The 7353-nt window shown below is 32.2% G+C and overlaps 1 long non-coding RNA gene across 1 annotated transcript; it reads left to right on the forward strand.

Annotated features, from left to right (window-relative positions):
• The first annotated feature begins 602 nt into the window (after positions 1-602).
• Positions 603-5829, forward strand: LOC139508619 (uncharacterized). Its single transcript, XR_011661363.1, has 3 exons — positions 603-953; positions 4623-4710; positions 5584-5829. It is a non-coding gene; the product is annotated as an uncharacterized lncRNA (long non-coding RNA).
• Positions 5830-7353: the final 1524 nt, after the last annotated feature.

The raw sequence follows: 7353 nt of genomic DNA on the forward strand, positions 1-7353 counted from the left end.
AAAAGTAGACTTTGACAAAATTATGAAATAGAAAGAATTGAACAATTTAAAATCGTATTTTAACAAAGATTTAGATATAATTTTACAACGATCCTAAAAAATAACCAAACAAACGTTGAATCAAACGATATGAACCTACGCAGTTTTATATTAAAATACTGACACACACCAGTTTGCCATCTCAGTATGCAAGGCAAGGGTGCTTGGTGAGGTGCTGGAACTTGATGTACATGTATCATTAAGTTAATACAGTTCTGTTAGTATTGACTGCCTTTTTACAGAGACTTTCTATTCTTACTGTTATCAGTTAGTATAGACGGTTCCTGGCTTAGAATGATTCTCTGCTCAGCAAATGGTGCGTAATTAGCATTTGAATCAAATTTCTTGTAGAAGTAAAAAACACAAATTAATGTATTTGACAACTTTATTCAGGAGCACAGTCTATATTATCCGGCGTAAATAACTTCGAGATTTATGTGGAAGTTTATTCTGCTGCTCGATCTATGCTAATCGATGTTCCAGTATATTTCATATTTATATTTATTCGTGAGGCCTCGTCATCGTTTATATCCACTAAAAGCACAATCGCCTAAATATTTTATATGGCGAAAAAATTGCGAAAATTGGGGGAAATAATATATTTTTAGTAGCATTATTATTTTAGAATCTTAAGAGGTTGCTTGCAAATTTAACTCTAAAATGAGAAGTGTATGACGATCTATAACGAATATATACATCCATCATGTGTGCAGATACGACGGCGACTATATAGGGTCTGCCATGAGTGCACTTTGTATGCCCTGCATGTGTGCACCCAGGAGGTCCTCCTGAGCGGTGTTTAGACGTACCGGGAAAATCTTATCTGATTCAGGATCAATTCATCGGTTACACTCCCCTGTCACCAGTGATTCTTTTTTTGCTGACATTCTGAAAAAGTATTGTGTAGTCCCTGTGTAAGTGTTGACTCTCAACTTTGGACTTCTGCAAAAACAGAAAGTCACAGGACAAAAAGTCAAACACATGTCAAACTCAGCATAAAGTAACAAAGTTAATAGGACAAAAAGTCACAAACAATTTGTTGACAATTGATTGAATATAAATGAAAAAAGATTTTGAAATATCTTCTTTTTATTACATATATTCATTTTAATTTTAGGAAATTGTTCATAATATAAAAAAGAAGATGTGGTATGATTGCCAATGAAACAACTGTCCACAAGAGACCAAAATGACACAGACATTAACAACTAGAGGTCTTTACGGCCTTCAACCATAAGCCAATATAAAGAAGGTATGGTATGATTGCCAATGAGACAACTGTCCACAAGAGACCAAAATGACACGGACATTAACAACCATAGGTCACCAAACAGCCTTCAACAATGAGCAAAGCCCGAGGTAAAGCCCATACCGCATAGTCAGCTGTAAAAGGCAATCATACTATATCTTTTTTTTTATATTTACATGTTAAAAAATGCGTGCAAATGTAATCAAAAGCTGCACACAAACGTAATGATTTTTGTGCGCAAATGTAATGGTAATGTGCGCAAACCTAATGCACTGATTTATTTGTTTTTAATAAATTTTAATTTAAAGTTGCTACATCATGTTCATGTATAAAACTTCAAGAAAAATACAAAAAGAGTGTTTTCTTGTTCAAAGAAAAATAATCTCAAAACTAAATTGTGACTTTTTGTCCTGTGACAGTGTGTGACTTTTTGACTGTGACTTTCTGTCCTGCATTCAGATTGAATAGGGGAGTTTGGTTGACCCCGCCTCCCTCTATCTGAGACTACTATCTCAGTGATGAGCTTTATGTTTCATGTACAAATGTATTGTGCTTGTCATCATGGTCATATATATGTATGTCGGATAAAAGCTCTACAGACCTTTAATATGTTGTATTGTTATATGTATAAACCGACAATAAATAAATAGCCCCTAACAAGTAAGAATTAGGTTACTTCTTTTTGTTTTGACATCTTGCATGGGTTTTTATAGCCCCGTATTAAAATTATGCCCCCACTTTAAAAAAGGGGGGGGGGTATACTGTTTTACCCCTGTCTGTCCATCCATCCTTGCGTCAGTCAGTCCGTCCGATGAATATTTTTTGTCCCATTTTCCTTAGGAACTACAATAGAAGGATTTCTGAAATTTGGTTTCAGGGTTAAATAAGTCAGCTATACCGTGTGATGCATTTTCAGATTCATCACTCGACAACTTCCTGTTTTCCCAACACTTGTATGATTTTACACATGATAGCCAAGTTGAAAGTTGAAAACTAACAACCTAATTTATGTACAAAAAAATTGAAAAACAGATATGTTACACATAAACAAACGACAATCACTGAATTATCGGATCCTGACTTGGAACAGGCACAACCATAAAAAATTGGCTGGGTATAAGGAACTTTGAAAATATTTAGTTTTTGTGGTTTGGTCAATTTTCCCGGATACTGTAAGCAATAAGGCCCCTTTATTTAGTGAATGAAATAATTGTAAGATGCACTTAGCTGTCTGTCATATTTTATATGAACTTGACCTCATTTTCATGCATGGTTCATTGGTCAATGAAACACTGCATTGTTTTGTCAGTTTATCATATGTTTAAAGTTACAGGTAGATTATATTTGGTAGATATGAAACAATTGTAAGGTGTGCATGTCTGAATGGCAGATTCATATATAAACCATAACCGCATTTTATTGTTCTTTGGTCAATGATAAGTTTTCTTGGTTTTGTCATTTTATCAGGCCACATTTAAAAGAATGTCTGTTTCCCCTCCCCGGGTCTACCCTTTGTAAACAGACCAGGAAGGCAGGTTTTTTTTAGCTCACCTGACCTGAAAGGTCAAGTGAGCTTTTCTCATCACTTGGCGTTCGTCGTCTGTCGTCCTGCGTCCGTCGTCTGTAAACTTTTACAAAAATCTTCTCCTCTGAAACTACTTGGCCAAATTCTACCAAACTTGGCCACAATCATCCTTGGGGTATCTTTAAAAAATGTGTGGCGTGACCTGTCAAACCAACCAAGATGGCCGCCATGGCTAAAAATAGAACATAGGGGTAAAATGCAGTTTTTGGCTTATAACTCAAAAACCAAAGCATTTAAAGCAAATCTGACATGGGTAAAATTGTTGATCAGGTCAAGATCTATCTGCCCTGAAATTTTCAGACGAATCGGACAACCTGTTGATGGGTTGCTGCCTGTGAAATGGTTATTTTAAGGAAATTTTGCAGTTTTTGGTTATTATCTTGAATACTATTATAGATAGAGATAAACTGTAAAAGCAATAATGTTCAGCAAAGTAAGACCTACAAATAAGTCAACATGATCAAAATTGTCAGTCGACCCCTTAAGGAGTTATTGCCCTTTATAGTCAATTTTTAACAACTTTTCATAATTTTTTGTAACTTTTTTAAAAATCTTCTTCTCTGAAACTACTTTGCCAAATTTAACCAAACTTGGCCACAATTATCATTGTGGTTTGTAGTTTAAAAAATGTGTCCGATGACTCAGCCTACCAAACAAAATGGCCGACATGGCTAAAATTAGAACATGGTGGTAAAATGCAGGTTTTGCTTTATATCTTTGAAACTAAGACATTTAGGGCAAATCTTTCAAGATTTAAATGTCCATCAGAATAAGATATATCCCCTCACAAATTTTCAGTTGAATTGGACAACCTGTTGTTGGGTTGCTGCCCTAAAATTGGTGATTTTAAGGTAATTTTGCAAGTTTTTGGTTATTATCTTGAATACTATTATAGATAGAGATAAACTGTAGACAGCAATAATGTTCAGCAAAGTAAGATCTACAAATAAGTCAGCATGATCAAAATTGTTAGAGGACCCCTTAAGGAGTTATTGCCCTTTATAGTCAATATTGAACAACTTTTCGTCATTTTTGTAACTTGTATAAAAATCATTTCTAAAACTACCAAATTAACCAAACTTGGCCACAATCATAATACTAGGGTATCTATTTAAAAAAAAAAGTGTCTAATGACCCCGCCTACCAACGAAGATGGCCGACATCAGTAAACACATTAACAGGTGAGCGACACAGGCTCTTGAGAGCCTCTAGTTTTTTTTAACTGGATGTGATTGTCATAGCATGGTCACATGAATGGTTTGACTTGTCCAGTCCAGGCCACTTATCAGTTATTTGTGCTCAATTTGAGTGTATTTATTTAGATTATCAATCCTTCTGCTTTCAAGCACTTTCCAAAAATGGAAACAAATTATTTTCAGGAAAAAAATAATTTCCATTTTTTTGTGGAAAATAATTTTTTGACCCGGGCGCCTATTTTTGACCCGTGTGGGGGGAGGGGAAACAAACATATTTTTAATTTTGGCCTTAGATTTTTTAAGCATAGGTCTACTTGTTGTATGTAATGACTACAAGGTATCATATAAAAAAAGATGTCTGCCTGCCAAGGTTAATTTTACTGTGACCTCATATTCATAGAATAATGATAATATTCATGATATTGAACAGCAAGAATGATGAGTAAGTTGATGTTATATACAAATAAGACAAAATTTTCAGTTGCCTACTAATTATGTAATACATGTAGTAGTTATTTTTGTCATTAAATGATGTTTACCCTTTTATGTGTAGGGCAAGAACATGAAAGATAAAGGAGAAACTATAAACAGAAGAAATTATCAACAAAATAAGATTTACAGAGGTCAACAAAGCCTAAATGGTAAGTCCACTGTTATAAAAAATTTTGTCCTTGAATAATAATTAAATATTTATTAAAATAAGATGTGGTATGATGAAAGAGAAAACTATCCATCAGAGTTCAATTTAGTGGATGTAAGCATTGTAATTACTTATTAGAGGCCATTGATGACCTGTAAGTAATGAGAAAACCCATACCCTATACATGTTATAGTAATCTATAAAAGTCAACACTAACCAAATTTGAAACAGAGCATCAATTCAAACGTCAATTATACCAGACTAATTTATAAAAACAAAAAATTATGAAAAATAAAAATGACGGGTATGAACCAACATCAACCACTGAACTATGTACAAGCTCCTGATATTAGACAGGTATAATATGGCTGGGTTGATATAAAAATAAGAAACACTTAGCAGTCTGATTTCCAATAGACATTTCTCCAATAGAGATCAAATGACATTTAAGGAGGCTCTAGGGTATAACAATTTCAGAAAAATGTTTTAATATTTTTTTTTCATAACATAATTTATTTATATCTTTATCATATGGTACACCAAATCATTCAAAACAATCAATTCGGTTTGGCCCCAGATGACTTTTAAAATGCATATATCATTGAAAAAGCTCCAAATTATCTCCCTTTGGTGCAAAAAAGCCATTTTTTGGCATTAAAAATGTAATATCTTATTTAACTCATCGGTGGCCTATATTTTTTATTATAATTTTAAATAAGCTGTACTTTAACTAAACTATTATAAAATTTAAGGGATTTCTGTAATTTAGTACTTGAATATTTAAATGAAAGTTTATCATATTAATCATAAACATGATAAAATAGCCATTTTATTGATCTCTTCACTGATAATTTTTGAGTTTGTGTATTTGTAGGTCAGAAATCTGGATTTTCATGGTCATCATTCACAGATCAATACTGAACGGAAAACTTAAAGCTGATATTTTTCTCCATAGTGCGACTTTTTTATTACATGTTTTTTCCTACATTTATTTGAAAGAGGAAATTTCAACATGATGACTATAAACAAAAAGGAGTCATATCATCACGATCATTGATGCACAAGAACTTGATCATATAAATACAACAATGTAATTATCAATTGAAAGATGGAACGAATGAACAAGATATTAGAATGTTCTTGTCCAAATAAACTTGCTTTGTCTTCTCATTTGAAATCTCTCTATTCAATAAAGATGTACAGAGGAAGATCTTTGAAGAACAGATTGAAAAAAATGTTTTGTCTAAGAATTGCAGGAATATTCTAGTGAATGAAATTATTTATTGACTTCACTCTTATATAGTGGACTGAATAATTGTACATAGCAAGCTGTGAATAAAGAAAGCAAAAACTTTAACAAAAAGTGTTTATATTATAAATTTGCAATTATAAGCATACTATTATGTACACCACAAAGTTATATATAATTCAAATTGTTTGCCTATACAAGTATTGCAATGCACCTATAACAAAGAAAATCTTACCTCATGAAAAGAGTGAACTATTCAGTCAGAATATGAAATATTTTTTCAGTTCTATTTTTCATAATAGAATAAACAAGACAAAGATTTCAAAACAATATTTTTTCATTTATTTAGAAATTTCATCATTTTGTTTCAGTGAAAGGACTTTATTCTTTGACTGTAAAATATTATTATTATACATTCCAAAATAAGAATAATATTTATTGTCATATAAACAAATAAAAAACATGTTTGTGACAAAATTTAAAAAAAATTATATATAATGTATATATAAAAAATATAAAAAAAACTCGTATACATTTAAAACATTTTACTACCAAACAGCATTCATTGTAACATACACATAACTTTATATTTATATATATATATTTATAATTTTAATCCCATAGGATTTTATTTTGTCCCATGGGATATTAAAAATCCCATGGGATAATAAAAATCCCATGGGATTTTTTTTGTCCCATGGGACAACAAATATCCCATGGGACTACAATAATCCCATGGGACCAAAAAAAATCCCATGGATTTAACCAAAATCCCATGGGATAATGGTAAATCCCATGGGATTTTGCCCTGTCCCATGGGATATTGAAAATCCCATGTTTTTATAATTCAAATTGCAAAATAAATATGAAAGTAACAGTATAAAACCAATGAAATTATTGAATCCCATGTAATTCCGCACATTTTGGTTATATACATGATATTGTAGCTCTTGTTTGAGGCGGCGGCGGATTTGCAAATGAGTGTTTTGCAAATTAAAAGTGTCCAGTGTTAAGAGTTCATTCCATTCAATTGCATTCAACATATTTGAAAACTTATCAACATCTGTTTTTTCATATTAACCATATTTCCCGTTTAAACGACTTTGTTTCGGACTATGAACATTGTAAAAAAATAACAGAGGCATCGTGATCACTGATGTTAGCAGGTACATTCAAGTCTCCAGAAATCACAATGTTTTCTGTATACTGATAACCAAGTTCAATAGCATGATTTAACCGTGTCCAATATTCAACACCTGACCATTCCGGTCGATAAGTACAACATAATAAAAAAGTTTGACCTTTACCTCTGATCTCCACCCAGATAGTTTCGTCAATGTGGCTTTCGAGTACACCTTTTCTTGTGACTGATATAATATCATCTTTTGTATAAAT

Source organism: Mytilus edulis, unplaced genomic scaffold, assembly GCF_963676685.1.
Source record: "Mytilus edulis unplaced genomic scaffold, xbMytEdul2.2 SCAFFOLD_495, whole genome shotgun sequence".
Taxonomy (NCBI): domain Eukaryota; kingdom Metazoa; phylum Mollusca; class Bivalvia; order Mytilida; family Mytilidae; genus Mytilus; species Mytilus edulis.